The 14,918-nt window shown below is 40.0% G+C and overlaps 1 protein-coding gene across 3 annotated transcripts in view; it reads right to left on the minus strand.

The window, feature by feature from the left end:
* The window catches only part of LOC126470520 (glycoprotein endo-alpha-1,2-mannosidase), a 102,034-nt gene that overhangs the window by 56,304 nt on the left and 30,812 nt on the right, over window positions 1-14,918 (minus strand). For 2 of the 3 annotated variants that reach the window (XM_050098432.1, XM_050098431.1), the window contains one exon: window positions 11,021-11,237. The exons of the other annotated variant lie outside the window; for it this stretch is intronic. The gene's annotated coding sequence lies outside the window, so the exon portion shown is untranslated. The remainder of the gene's footprint in view (window positions 1-11,020; window positions 11,238-14,918) is intronic. 3 annotated transcript variants of the gene reach the window in all.

The following is a 14,918-nucleotide window of genomic DNA, read 5'->3' on the forward strand; positions in this document are numbered from 1 at the left end:
CTATTGTGAGGGAGGTTTTGAGGGCTCATTTAGCTCAATACTAAGGAACTCTTGTTGGATTTAAGTCTGCTATTTCCACATGAAGAACAATGTTGGGAGTGGTGCTCACTATTTCTGTATGCTCATATGCAATTCTTCATGATTCGGGATCTGAGAATCAGTCTGCTTTATATAGCTTCCCAAGTGGCATGAGTTTCATGTATCCTGTTTTTATCCTAGGTGTCTTATTTAGGCTTGTATTGACTTTTTGAGCATGTGTGTTTCTGGACCATATGGGGAATGCATATTCCACCATGGAAAAGCAAAGTGCTTGGGTAGTTATCCTTAATACAGTTGGTCTGGCTTCCTATTTACTGTTTGCTAGTTTCCTCAAAATGTTGTTCCTGGCAGCAACTTTTTGGCAGGTGTTTTTGCAATGATATTTGTATGTCAGTGATGTGTCCAACATGACACTCTGCTATGTTGGTTAGTCTGTGTGATCCAAGTTGCTGTCATTCCATGTGACATTCAGTGTTGTGTTTGCATGTTTTGAGTTGAGGTGGAAATCGCTAACTTGGGGTTTGGCTTGGGGCAGTTCTCTTCTAATATTCAGTCATGATGTGTAACGAGTTTTCCAGATTCTTTTCTACTTCCTCAAAGCTCTTTTCTTGCGCAGTTACAGCCAGATCAGTGGCATACAAGAAGGGGGTAGTATGGCCTATTGTTGACTGATCATTTGTGTATAGATTAAATGAAAAGATGGCCAGAACACTGTGCTGGGTAAGACCATTTTTTAGTTGAGGCCATTGACTTTTCCTACCCTTCAGTGTTACACAAAACTGTTTGTTTTGTAATAGAGATTCAATAACTTTTGTTAGGTGATGGTCCTCAAATATGTTGCAGAGTTTTTCTTGAGTATTCTAAGGTTGATGGTGTCAAATGCAGAACTTAAGTCTATCAGAGCTGCTACTGTTATTTGTTTGTTTTCAAACCTATTGCACCTCTTGTAAACAAGCAGCATAGCTATATTTATGTGTAAGCAGAGCCTTTAACCAAATAAACTTTTGATGTTTTTACACTGTATGGACAGTACAAGAGTGTAAGAAATATACCTCAAAAATGACAATTATACTTCACTACTGAACTTGGCAATACTTCACAGTTGCTAAATATGTATAGGACTTGGATACACATCGTAATCTCTTCCATTTCAATCACAAATGGGAAATACAACCAGTCAGCAGGAACATGTACCACAAGAATAACTATCAGTGACAGAACATAGTCCTTTGAATTTCTCGTTTTAACACAATGCAGTCATGGTGATATTCTCAGCTGGGACTAGACATCACGAGCAGCCACAGACTGTGGAAAGCAGAGCTCCAGACTGGTGAAGCTGTTTCATTATGCACACCAAACAAAAATTGCTGTGGGTGGTTGTTTGCCATTGAAGACATCATTATCCTATTGTCATCAATGAGACAGTTCCAGTCAATATGGCCAGTTAAACTGATGCTTTTGTTGATTGCAAAACATTCTCAGGTTCGCAAAAGAAATCTACATGTCAGCAATGATCATAAGCATTTTAGGTGGTCAAGGAGAACTTTGGATCACTAATTGTCATGAGCACACAAGTCTGCCCTAAAGTCATGTATGTGGGGACAGCCAGACCAGTCCATGAAGGGTAGCTTAGTGTCATCGAGAAATAATTGTGCTCCACTGCAGGGGAGGAAGTTACTATCAAACTGCCAACACATCTGTTCTGACTGATGAAGAACACTGGCGAGTAACAATCTTTATGTGTCAATATTTGGAAGCTTTCAGATCCAGTGCAGAGAAAAGTCAAACCAAGTGGGCCATGATAAAACACCCTGTCAGTATACTAGGGACCATCCACCAATTAGTCAGCACTCATATAGAGTGTCACTGGCTGAACGATGAATAATCTGGGAGAAAGTGGAGAAGATACTGCAAGATAACATCACTGAACCTTCAGAGAAGCCTTGGTCCTCTCCTGTGGTTCTTGTGAAGTAAACGATGGCAAATGGTATTCCTACATCCACTAATGACAACTTAACAAAATCATGAAGAAAGATGCCTATCCACTGCCACACAATGACAATACCCTAGACTGCTTGAAAGGAGCAATGTATTTCTCAATTATGGCCATGTAGACAGGCTACTGCCAAATCTACACTGAAGATGGTGACTGGAAAAAAAATTGCCTTCAAAACCCCTGATGGCCTCTATGAGCATAAGGATATGCAGTTTGGACTGTGTAACACTCCTGCTACCTTCAGATGTATGATGGACAACCTGCTTTGACACCTTCAACAGATGAAGTGGCTTTGCTATCTGGATGACACTCATTTTTTCGAAGACATCTGAAGAATGTCTAAGCTACATGACAACTGTGTTGAAGTGTGTTCAGAATGCAGGTCTCTGTCTGAATCTGAAGAACTGTGCCTCTTTGTCACTCAAGAAATAAAAATCTAGGGGCATCTAGTAAATGACAATAGAGTCCATCCTGATTTAGAGAAAATAAGAACAGTCATAGAGTTTCCAATGTGAGAGGTTTTCTTGGAATGTGTTTGTACTACTGGTGATTCATAAAAGACTTCTGTACCAAGAAACATCCCTTGGTAGAACTACTGCATGGTGATGCGAAATTTTCCAGGAACAAGGCACAAGGAAGTTCTTTTCTTGTATTTAAGTAGGTGCTAACATCTTCTCCAGTTCTAACATTGTGTGACGAGAATGACCAGACAGAACTTCACACCAACACTAGCAATTTTGGGATAAGGACAGTTCTAGTACAAAATCAGGAAGGTGCTGAAAAGATGATAGTGTAAGCTTCCATAGTGTGTGTGTGTGTATTGTGTATTGAACCAGGAACCTAGAAACGATGGAGAGGCTTCGTCCCACCATAGCCCTCAGTGGTTAACGACCCCACAACAGGCCACAGCAGTCCACCCACCCCACTGCCGTCCCACACTGAACCCAGGGTTATTGCGTGGTTCCTCATTGGACCCCCACCCCCCTCCCCAGAAACGTCTCATACCAGACAAGTGTAACCCCAAATGTTTGCGTGGTAGAATTATGGTGTATGCATACATGGAAACAGGGTTTGCGCAGCAATTGCCGACACAGTTTAACTGAGGTGGAATAAGGGGAACCAGCCTGCATTCGTTGAGGAAGATGGAAAACTGCCTTACAAACCATCCACAGGCTGGCCAGCACACCAGATCTCGCCATGAATCCACCGGGCAGATTCATGCAGGGGACCAGCAAGCTTTTCTGCTTGGGAAGCATCACATTAGACTGCATGACTAGCCGGTTGGACAAGCCTCCATAGTACTCTCCAAGATGTGCTACTAATGCAACCAAGAAAGCATGTCTTCCAGTTGTTTTGATCACCAAGCAGTTCTGGCAGTATTTACTTGGAAAATCATTCACTGTTGTGACAGACCACCATTCTCCATGCTGGATGACTAGCCTGAAGGATCCTTCAGGTTGACTGGCGAGATGGGCAACAAGGCTTGAGGAGTATGAGCAGTATACACAAGTGGATGCAGACACAAGGATGCCAACAGCCTTTCAAGGAATCCTTTAATTGAATACAACAGTGTGGATTATATCTCAGTCATTCTCATATAAAATTACATTGCTGCTGATAGGTGGGAAGATCCAGCACTGCTGAAAACCATGGAAGCTTTGGAGGTGGAGCCAACCAAAGGCGAATTTGAATTAAGAAATGGAGCATTGCATAAGAAGAACTATGATAAAATGGGGCAGACATGATATCTTGTCATCCCAGCTCATCTATAGTTTGCCGTCCTGAAGTATTTTCACAACACTCCAACATCTGGGCACTTGGGATTCATGAAGATGGTAGACAGAAGTGGACACAGGTATCACGGTCCAGGTCTCTACCAATCCATTAGACACTATGTGAGCCATTGTAAGGAATGCCAATAATGGAAGCATGTGCCACAATTACTTCTGGGGCATCTGGTACCAATCCTGCCAGCAGCAGCACCATTCCACCAAACTGGAAGTGATGTCTTGGGGAGACAACAAAAGGGATTCAATGTATAATATTCTGCTCTGATTACCTCACTCGCTATGCTGTCACAAAAACTGTGCTGACTGCCAAAGATCCAAAAATTATGAAGTTCGTAGTAGAAGACATCATTCTGAAGCACGGAGCACCCAATGTGATGATTTCTGATTACAGAGCAGTACCAGAAGTAATTTCACATTGCAAACTCACCCACAGGATGAACATTGTCTACCACCCATGGATTGGCCTTAAAGAACAGTTTAATAAAACATTGGAAGATCAGATATACTCTTGATGTACACTGATGTTGAACATGGAGATTGGGATACAATACTGTCCATCGTAATATGCGTATACAACACAGTGAAGCAAGAAACCACAAGCTTCACACCATTCTTTCTGCTCTACAGTTGCGAGGCCAAAACAACAATTGATGCACCTCCTGTTTTCAACCAGACAACACTCCAGATGACCACGAAACATCTCATTGACAGAAATGAAGAAACACGGCATCTGGCTCGCATACGGATGCTGGGCACCCAGAAGGAAGACTGGGAACATTATAATGCCAAGCACCAGCTAGTGAGATAGAGCCTGGGAGACTTGGTATGGATTTTTATGTCAGTGCAGAAAGTGAGATTATCAGAAAAATTACAGATTTACTACTCTGGGCTGTATCATATCCTTCACCACTTGTCAGATGTCACATATGAAGTTGAGAGTTATGAGCCTTCATCAAGAAGGCAAAAGTCCAAAGACGTCATCCATGTCCTCCATATGAATTCCTACAACAGTCCAGAAAAGCATATCACGGAGGGGGGGGGGGGGGGGGGGGGGCAGGGGGGGGGGTTCCTTTTGATGCCCATCATAGTGAAGAGAATGTAACATCACAATCAGAACACAAAGATCCACCAGCACTGCCATACAAAGAACCATTGACCGGATCTTGACCCAGAATACTGCAGTCAGCTCCAATGACAGCTTCTGAGACAGCGGGTCACTTTTTGTCCAGGGAAGGGAGCAATGCAACGTGCTGTGTCATGTGCAGTGTGGTGTAGTGATTAGCCTCACTAGCTGCCATGTTGAAGGTCACCAGTTCAAATCTGACCACCAGCAGTTATTTGTTATTTAGTATTTATCAGTTCTGGAAGGTTCTTGAAATATCTTATATTTCCAACATTTGTATATTCTGGCATGTTCGATGTATGTTAAAATACCAGCAGTCTGGAATATTTGTTGTTTGTATAAATAGCTGCACTCTTCATCCAGTACGTCAATTCCATTCTCACAGTACAATGATATCAGTAATAAATGTGTTTTCAATTCTACATGTTGTACTTCACTGATGATACTCCTCTAGACTTTGAGTTGATTGTGCTTTAAAAATGACAATCCTAAATACAATTTTTCCTCTGGAGAATGACCTAAATGTGAAAATTGGCCAATTACACATAAAAATAAATAAACTCACACACCCAAAGTGGAAAAGTCTTCATTAAAATATGTCATCAAGGTTTTAGAAATGTGTAGAAATAAATTGGAAAGACAACAGTACAATACCAGTCGAATTCACACATGAAAAGCAGGAAGCTTCCAGGAGCCAAAAATTCAACAAAGAAGGTGACTGACCATCTGCTGTAAGGTTTTTCCCTCATAGTCAGGCAGGGTGACTATATTAAATATTGGGGCATATGGCCCTTGTCTGGTTTTGAAGAGGACAATCAAAGTAGCCTCTCTCTAAGTTGGGAAGTGTTCAGTCAGCCAGGTTTCATTAAAAATATTAATGGGCAATGAGAATCTAGATGCTGAGCACCCCAATCACCAAAAATAGCAACAACAAAAATATTTAGAAGATATTGATTTCTGAGATACCTCATGATACTAAAGTTGGCTAGTTGTATCTCACACTGACAACAGCAAACCTATTTTCCCACAAAGAGAAGGAACAACTACACTATGCCTCAGTGTTGGAGAAATCACATTCAGAAGTAATTTACTCAACATCAATACACTTGATAAGAGTGGTTGTCAGCTGGCTCACTTTGAGAAGCACTACCAGACAGATGCTCCACTACTGCCTCAGGAAAATACTTAGGGCCTGCGAGACAATGTGTCTTCACATGCTGCTATGAGCAGTTCAGCAGTTCTGTCAATTATACTCTTGAAAGATTCCAAAATTCCATAGGAAGTCTCCTAATTTAGTGAGCACATTGAGGAGATCATTGACAGTGAAAGTAAGTAAATCTACAGTTATTGGTACATAAATTTGATTTTATACTACTGCTTTTTTGAGTCATTTCGATATGAAATTACTGAGGCAGTATGAACTTTTGATGTACATTTATTAAATTTTAGGCCCATTTTTGCTTCTTATTTAGGATTATAATCTCTTTTAGGCCGTATGAGTTCACAGAAGTTTTGAGATGTGGGATTGTACCTACCAAAAATGCAAAATTGCTTTCAAACATATCACATTAAATGATGGGCGACTGAAAACTATATGCCCAGTGGTTCCAAAGTGAAACCACGATCTCAAAACAACTGAGTTAAAGCAACTAAATGGCTGACATTTCAACTGACTTGCTGTGGTCCTATTCAGTGTGGTTAGTTGCTGGATACTGGACAATATCTTCCCGTATACTCTGTCTATTTTGCTTATATGGTGGCTACTGGCATCACACATTTGGGGTGTCACTGGACAAGTTGAAAAGAGGTAACTATGGAGGGGGATGGTTATATGGTAGACTATTGCCTGTGCTACTTTGATGGCAACTATAGTTGGTGAACAGTAGAAAATCGCATATCAGCATGTTATTTCCTGTGCCGCTCCAGTAAGTGATACGCTACTCTTGGTGATTGGTAGGCAATAGCAAATTGGCAGCTTGTACCCAGGGGTAGTGTTTTCCTGTAGCGAAGCATTAAGGCCACACGGAAGTTCTCTCATGACTACTGTTTTTCTCTCATGACTACTGTTTATGCAGCTAGAGTCTAGACCCAAGTGGTGCTGTTGGCTGGCAAACACACATGGTCTGCAGGGGTGGAATCTCTGGCAGCTAGGCCATTTGTAGCCATCTTCCCTGTTCATGCTGTTAGGGCATTTGATTACTTCAATAGCCCCTCTTATTTTTGCTGTTGCATCTACAGCTGGTGAGCAAGCATGGGAGGTTCTATAAAACTGATAGAATGTACACATTGCTGGTGGTGTTCTGTTACAGCTGACTTGTTGTTCTGTCCCAGTCATATGTAATGTTCATGCTGAGACATGAGTGCTAATAGGTCTCAGATCTTGTGGCCACTGAGGAAGATGGATTTGATTTCTCTGCAACACAGAACCTTCCCTATGCAGTTGCTGAAACCTCTCACATGGCTGGCAAACAACAGGAAGAGTTTCTTCTGTACCTTTGCCTGTTTTGTCCTCACTATACCTCATAGCTCATTGTATGTCTCTGTTGTTGTATCCATTCACATGGAATGTTGTCTTGAGCTCATTCAGTTCATGTTGTGTGTGGGTAACATCACTAATACGGTGAGCTTGGGCTCTCAGTGTATGTAGCACAATGTGGTGGTGTTTTTTTTTTTTTTGCTGGATGGTGGTGCGAATCTGCATGCAAGTACCTGTTGGTGTGAGTCAGTTTCCTGTACACTTTATGTTCTAGTTTGCTGCTAGATGTTCTATCCACCTTCACATCCAGTATAAGAATCACTCCATTGTTTTCCATTTCTAACATGAACTCAATGTTCTTATGCAAGCCATTGAGATGCTCATGAAATTGGTGTGGTTTTGCTTCCTCATGCAACCATAGGACAAATGTGTCATTCAATTACCTCAGCCAGCAGTGAGGGTGTAGTGGTGTAAAATTAAGCACAGTCTGTTTGAAAGCTTCCATGAATATGTCTGCTTCTACAGGACAAAGGGGAGAGCCCATAAAATTTACCCTGCCAACTAAGATATGTTAAAGACAAGCACAATTGCACTGGTCCACAGGTGTCTGGTGGTATTTACTCTTGCAGGATGTTGAAGGTTTCAGCTACTGGCATGCTGGTAAAGAATGATTTTATGTCAAAGCTAACCACAAGATCTGTAGCTATTACTTGCTGTTTCCATATGAGCTGGATCAAATGCATAGAAACCTTAACATAAGACTATGTGTGGCCAACCAGGCTGTATAATTTGTTGGCCAGATGCTTTGCAAGACAATATGTGGATAAGTTGATCCCATTGACATTTGTTGCTCCAGTGTGAACTCTATAACTTATCTCTGTTGGCAATTCTTTACTACTTCATTCAGCATGTAGGCTTGCTTGTACGTTATTTTGTAAAAATTGTTTCAGTCGTTGCCAGCAACCTGGATGCCAGGCATAGATGAGCCTACTAGTACTAGCTATGGACCTTATGGTTAATTTTAACATAAGAACTTTGTTTACCTATGTGTATATAGCTGAAACCATCACCATCCTATAGGAGTAAATACTACCAGACATCTGCAACTGGTGCAATTGTGCTTGTCTTCAACATATTTTAGTTGGCAGGGCAAATTTTATGAACAGGCAGTCAGAATAGCAATAGGTCCTCCCTTTCACCTGTAGAAGCTGACTTATTTGTGGAGCTTTTAAACATACAATACTAAATTCTGTGCCACTGGGCTCACACTGTTCATCATATGGCTGCAACGGAAAGAACTATACAGATTTCATGAGTGCCTCAACAGCTTACATAAGAACATACTGTTCTTTAGAAATGGAAAACAACAGAGCAATTCCTTTCTGAACGTGGAGGTGTATAAAACATCTAGCAGCAAACTAGGAAATAAATTCTACTGGAAACTGATGCACAGCAACAAATACCAGCATGCAGATTCACAACACCATCCAGCACAAAATGACGCTGTGCAATGTATACTGACACTCTGTGTTCACTAGATTGGTGCACTAACCACATACAAAATGGACTGAATGAGCTCAAGACAACATTCTGTGCAAGCGGATACAGCAACAGAAACATACAAAAAACTAAGAGGTACAGTGAGGACAAAACTGATGAAGATACAGAAGAAACTCATCCTGTTGCTTGCCTTCCTTATGTGAGAGGCATCAGCGACCGCGACTGCAAGGTTCTGTGTTGTGGAGGAATCAAAGCTGTACTTCATGAGTGGCCACAAGATTCAAGATCTGTTGGGGTCCACTAAGGATCCAGTGGATGCTCTCCACACTGCTGGCATCTACCAACTTTGGTGTGTATGTGGTAAAGTCCATTTTGGTTATTTTGGTGAAGCCGGTAGACCCATAAGCACTCATGTGCCTCAGCATGAACATTATTTATGATTGGCACAGCACAACTCAGATATAGCAGAACACCACCAGCAATATGGCCATTCTATCAATTATCTAGAACCTCTCATACCTGATCAGCAGCTGTGGATGCAGCAACAAAAAATAACAGAAGCTACTGAAATAATCAAATGCCCTAACAGCATGAACAGGGAAAACGGTTCAGTTCCCTATGGACTGGGTGCCAGTTATCCCACCCTGATGGATCAAGTGTATTCGTTAGCCAGCAGCACCACTTCACCTGGGTTTCACAACAGAAACATCAGTCATGAGAGAAATGTCATGCAGTGTGACCTTAATGCTTCACTTCAGGAAACACTACCCCGGGGTACAGGCGGTCGAACTGCTACTGCCTACCAATCAATGACAAGAGTTGCCTACCAATTACTTACTAGAGTGGCACAAGAAATAGCCTGCCAATATGCTATTTCCTAACACTCACCTACTATAGTTGCCTTCCAATTAGACACCAGTTTAGCACAGGCAATAACCTACCATACAGCCATCTCTCCTGCCCCTCTCCATAGTTATCTCTCTTCAATTTGTTCACCGACATCCCACATATGTGACACCGGTAGCGACCACGTAACTGAAATAGACAGTATATACGGAAAGACATTCTCCAGTATCCAGCAACTAACCGACCTGAAGAGGACCATAACAAGTCAGTCAAAATGTCACCAAGTTAGCTGCTTTAGTGTTTCATAATGATGTGACCTAATACCCAAAATTATTTTATTCAAAATGGCATTGGTCATGGAAGCCTAAGAAATTATATTATTGATTGTTTCTTTTTTGCCAATTTCTTCTTGTTTTCATTGCTTACAATGATAGTAAGAATTGATTTTGTGAAAAATTTTAAAATATTGTTTTTAATATTGTTGGGACTCATAGGGTTACCTGTTGATTTATGCAATTTGACAAGTATTGCCTGCTTTGCTTTTGTTTCACTTAGTAATATATTACAATTTGAACCCAAAGAATTGAACTGAGCAAGGTGGCACAGAGGGGGCAAAGGTTGACATCCCCTTCAGCCATACAGATTTAAGTTTTCCAAAATAGCTTATGGCAAATAACAGGAAAGTTCCATTCAAGAGAAAATGGTTCTTATTCTTCACCAGTCATCCTCAATTTCAGCTTGTGCTCCTTCTCTAAACCCCTCATCATTGACAGGACACTAAACCTTAATAATCCTCCCTCTTTTCCTAAAGGACTGAAATGTTTTCTACAGGTTCTGAGCACTACAATTTAGTGTTGCTTTTATACCTAGTGCTTGTTTCATCTCTAATTGTAAAGCAAGGCCTCTATGAACTCCAACATTGTTCTGATGACTGCAACACTTTGCCTCAACAGCTTGGTGAATCACGGTAACAAAACCGTATAGCATCTAGCCAGGTGTAACAAAAGCAAAAAAGTGAACAAACTGAATTGGTCACTGCAGCATACAGTATTGCTAATTTCCCATTAAGCACTACTCTGATGTCAATACAGTGAAACAACATATTTGAAGCATGGCATATGAAAAGCTAGTTTGGGCTATTTATTTCAATACAGAAAGCAGGGAATGGACAGACTGATGCAATGAGCTAGTAAGACAAACAAAAGAACAGAAATATCAATACATATTTAAAAATTTAAGCCTCTACAAACCTCATAAAATAGATGCACTGCAATGGAGAAGTATATACAGCAATACATGCACATGCACATGCTAATGCATATGCTTTCACCACATGAGAGCTGAAAAACTATACAGCATCCAACAGCTGTGTTCTATTTTTTGCATTTTGGTCCATGTTGAAGGCTCAATAGATTTCACATCTTCTCAATGATAAAAGGAAATGTGACTGAATTTTCTCCCTAATGCCTGAAAGTGTAGAGAGAATCAAATGTAAATAACTTCTGCAGTTATCACAGTTACCAGTAACTATGATGCAGCTTTCCCCAAAACCATCTGCACATTATGTAATTTTTATATTTAAAAATATCAGGGATATCCATAAGTAATCTGTAAACCACAATTACTTGTTAAAAATTTACCTTTACCATACAATCAACAATCAGATGCTGACAAACAAAGACATTGTTCATGAGGTTCATTATTAGCTGTTTGTTTAAAAAACTGAAGCTCTTAAAATCACCACGGAAGCTAATGACCATGCTTTGCAAGTGTATGTGATCTATGTCAAACACTGAAAAGTGACAGTGAAAAACAAACATGGAAAATAAAACAAAAAAATGGTTCAAATGGCTCTGAGCACTATGGGACTTAACATCTATGGTCATCAGTCCCCTAGAACTTAGAACTACTTAAACCTAACTAACCTAAGGGCATCACACAACACCCAGCCATCACGAGGCAGAGAAAATCCCTGACCCCGCCGGGAACCGAACCCAGGAATCCGGGCGTGGGAAGCGAGAACGCTACCGCACGACCACGAGATGCGGTCAAATAAAACAAGTTCTACATTTCACACAGGCATCAAACAACATAAACTCTGCTAGACAGGCTTTCTCAACTAAAGTCTTCCTGATCTGATACATATATCTAATATTCTACCTCCAGGAAATACTTACAAAAAAAACAGTAAGGCAGAATATACAGAAAGTCTGTTATTCTAGTGTTAGACTGGTGTTTACATAGAAAAGATTGTTGTATTCTCCCAATAAGAGGGTAAAATTAAAGTGTGGTACAGTACCCTCTAAATTAAGAAAGAAGACTAAAGTTTAACATATCACCAATATGAAAATCATCAAGAGAGAGACTACTTTCTCTGATGGTAGTGGATTAGATAATGAATGAGCTGTGACCTTTTCAAAGAAAGGATCCTGGCATTTGCCAAAAGCGATTTAGGGAAACAATGGGTAGCACAATCAGAATGGAATCACATTAATTCCTTGAGTATAGGAGATGATAGAAACTGCTTCCTTCCTGAGACATAGTGTTGGGTTGGAGCAGTATTGTGCCAAATGTAAGCACATCAATCCTTCATGTCATTAACAATAATGTGGTAGACTTTGTTCTGACCACCATGTCAAGGTAAGTGGACTGCCATATGCACCATAGATTCAACTGGTGAGCAAAAAGGCTCTATCTACAGTAACATAATTGTAAGAAAACTGAATTCATATTTGCACCGGCAACAAACATTTTCCCAATGTCTAAATAAAGTGCTGTCAACACATGGGTAATGTCTGCCTCATTCCTTTAGTGACTTCCACAAGTACAACTGGCATTTAAGCCTCATCTACTTCTCCCTGTAATCCCCCTCAAAGATGATTAGACTTTAACATTCCATCAACAGTTATGTAGTTAGAGTGTTAGTTATTCAGTTAGTTTGTTAGTTACATATTCCATATGCCATTTGGATGATTCTTTCATTGAAATGATGTGTAACAAGTCAGTTTACGTGTTTGTATACATGATTGGTGTTAATATTAATGAACACTTTTTTTTTTAAATCCTGCTCATGCAACTACACTTAGAAACAACTTTTTCTATTTTTTTGTTATGGTGGGGAAGGAAATCAGCCTTGTCCTTTCCAAAGGAACCATCCTGGCGTTTGCCTGGACTGTGTGATGAAGCAAGCTGGGTTATTTTTACTTGCCCTCTTGTTTTGCCATCTGCCTCCTTAAACTAGCTCCCCCCCCCCCCCCCCCCCCCCCGATTTTAACTGATTAACATATGTGAGTATAATCAGTATTTTCATAAAAGAGAAAGATTGGCCCTCAGTTTTAAAGAGTATAACACAAGATCTAATTTTGTGCTTAGTTTTATGTAAGTAATTGATTTCCTAGTTTATTTTGACTATTCCTAGTTAGTAACTTTCATTACAGGGTGAAAGTCAGTAATTGTTTTGTAATTTAAATTCTATTGCTGACATATAAACAAATACAAATTCTGTACTAGTTATAAAGATTTGGAAGACGAAATGCTACTATTCTTAAAGTATCTATTTAGCTCTATTTGAAAACATGTTAGCAAAGCTGGCTCTTAATTAATTCCAAAGTAATTAAGTTTTGTCCAAAGTATTGTTTGCATACTTATATTTGTTAATTTCATGATTTAAGCAAATAATTCAGCTTTTGTAGTATAAGAAACTGTTAAAAAGAACCAATTTTTCGATGTATTCAGTAAATTTAATTGTAATTTCTGCAAATTTAACTTTGAACAATGTGTAGTTTCAGTACCTATTACTGTGAGGATATGTAAGGGGCCAATTTTTGATCACTAGACAGTCAGTCCAAGGCCAAGTTTCAGACAAGGAACCTGTGTTGGTTAGAATGATGACAATGCACCAACTTAACAGTGAAATAAGTGTTGCACCAATAGGCTGTGTGTTGTTGTTTGGCACCTCTTGAGTTAGGAACATAGATGGTGGGAGGCTACCCCCTCTCTACAGCAGACAATGACAGTGTCTGCTCCATACGTACCTGATTATCCCCAAAAAACTGTGGACTATGTGGTTATGTTTTTTACTGCTCATAGATGTTCAACTGTAAACTATTGTAGCAGTATGTGGATGTTCACCTGCAACCTATTTATGAGACTTACGGAAAGTTAAAACAATAGTGCACTGGTCATATGACTGTGTAATATTGGGGGCTTGTGAACAGTGAAAGTATAAGACAGTGAAACACAAATGTGCACCTGTCGGCTACATCATTTGCAGTAGACACCACCTAGTTTTTCAGCCAGTATGTCGACACCGAGGACAACAAACAAACAAAGAAACAAAGCAGGTGAGTGTCATCACAACTGATTTAGGGAAGTCATGGAAAACCTAAATATGGATAGTTGGATGGGGGTTTGAAACACTGTCCTCTCAAATGTGAGCTCCTTCAACCACCCAGTAGTTTTCTGTGCCACACTACATTGAAGTGAAACATTTAGACTTCAGAAGATATTTGCATGTTCTTGTTTTTAATCTTTGAGAGTGTCTCCAGTTGGTCTGCATTTGAGGCTGAGTGTTGTAGATGCATTAAACAGTAACTCCACCTCAACCCCTTGCTGCATTTGAGGTTGAGTTGTTCTTGCAGAGATTATTTGAGTTTCAGAAACTAAATTCTAAACACACTCCACACAACATAAAATGTCATACATTCAAATCCAATAATTGTTTTTGAAATGTAGAAGAATTTTGGCAGTAGGGAACTGGCGAGACAAAAACACCTATGTACAAATTCTGTGCTTCTGGACAGAGTGAATGGAAATAATAATATTTTAGACATGTGATATTTTCATGAACACTCGATAGCTATCCTCATATCTCTGGCAGAGACACTGACTTCTTAGCCTATGGCAAGTGCGGCTTTAGAGAGGGGGTAGCCTCCCACCATCTATGTTCCTAACTCAAGAGGTGCCAAACAACAACCATTTTAAAGCCATTTTAAAGTGAAGGCTATCACTCTCAATGGACTTTGTATCTCTCAGACGCACCAACTTCAAATTTGTAATTATTTTTGATCAGCCTCTATTTTTGTTCTTAAGTGTATTATTGTCATTTTATTCCAATTGTGTTAGTAGCATTCAAATGTTTTGTTATTT

This window comes from Schistocerca serialis, chromosome 3 (genome assembly GCF_023864345.2).
Source record: "Schistocerca serialis cubense isolate TAMUIC-IGC-003099 chromosome 3, iqSchSeri2.2, whole genome shotgun sequence".
NCBI classification, from domain to species: domain Eukaryota; kingdom Metazoa; phylum Arthropoda; class Insecta; order Orthoptera; family Acrididae; genus Schistocerca; species Schistocerca serialis.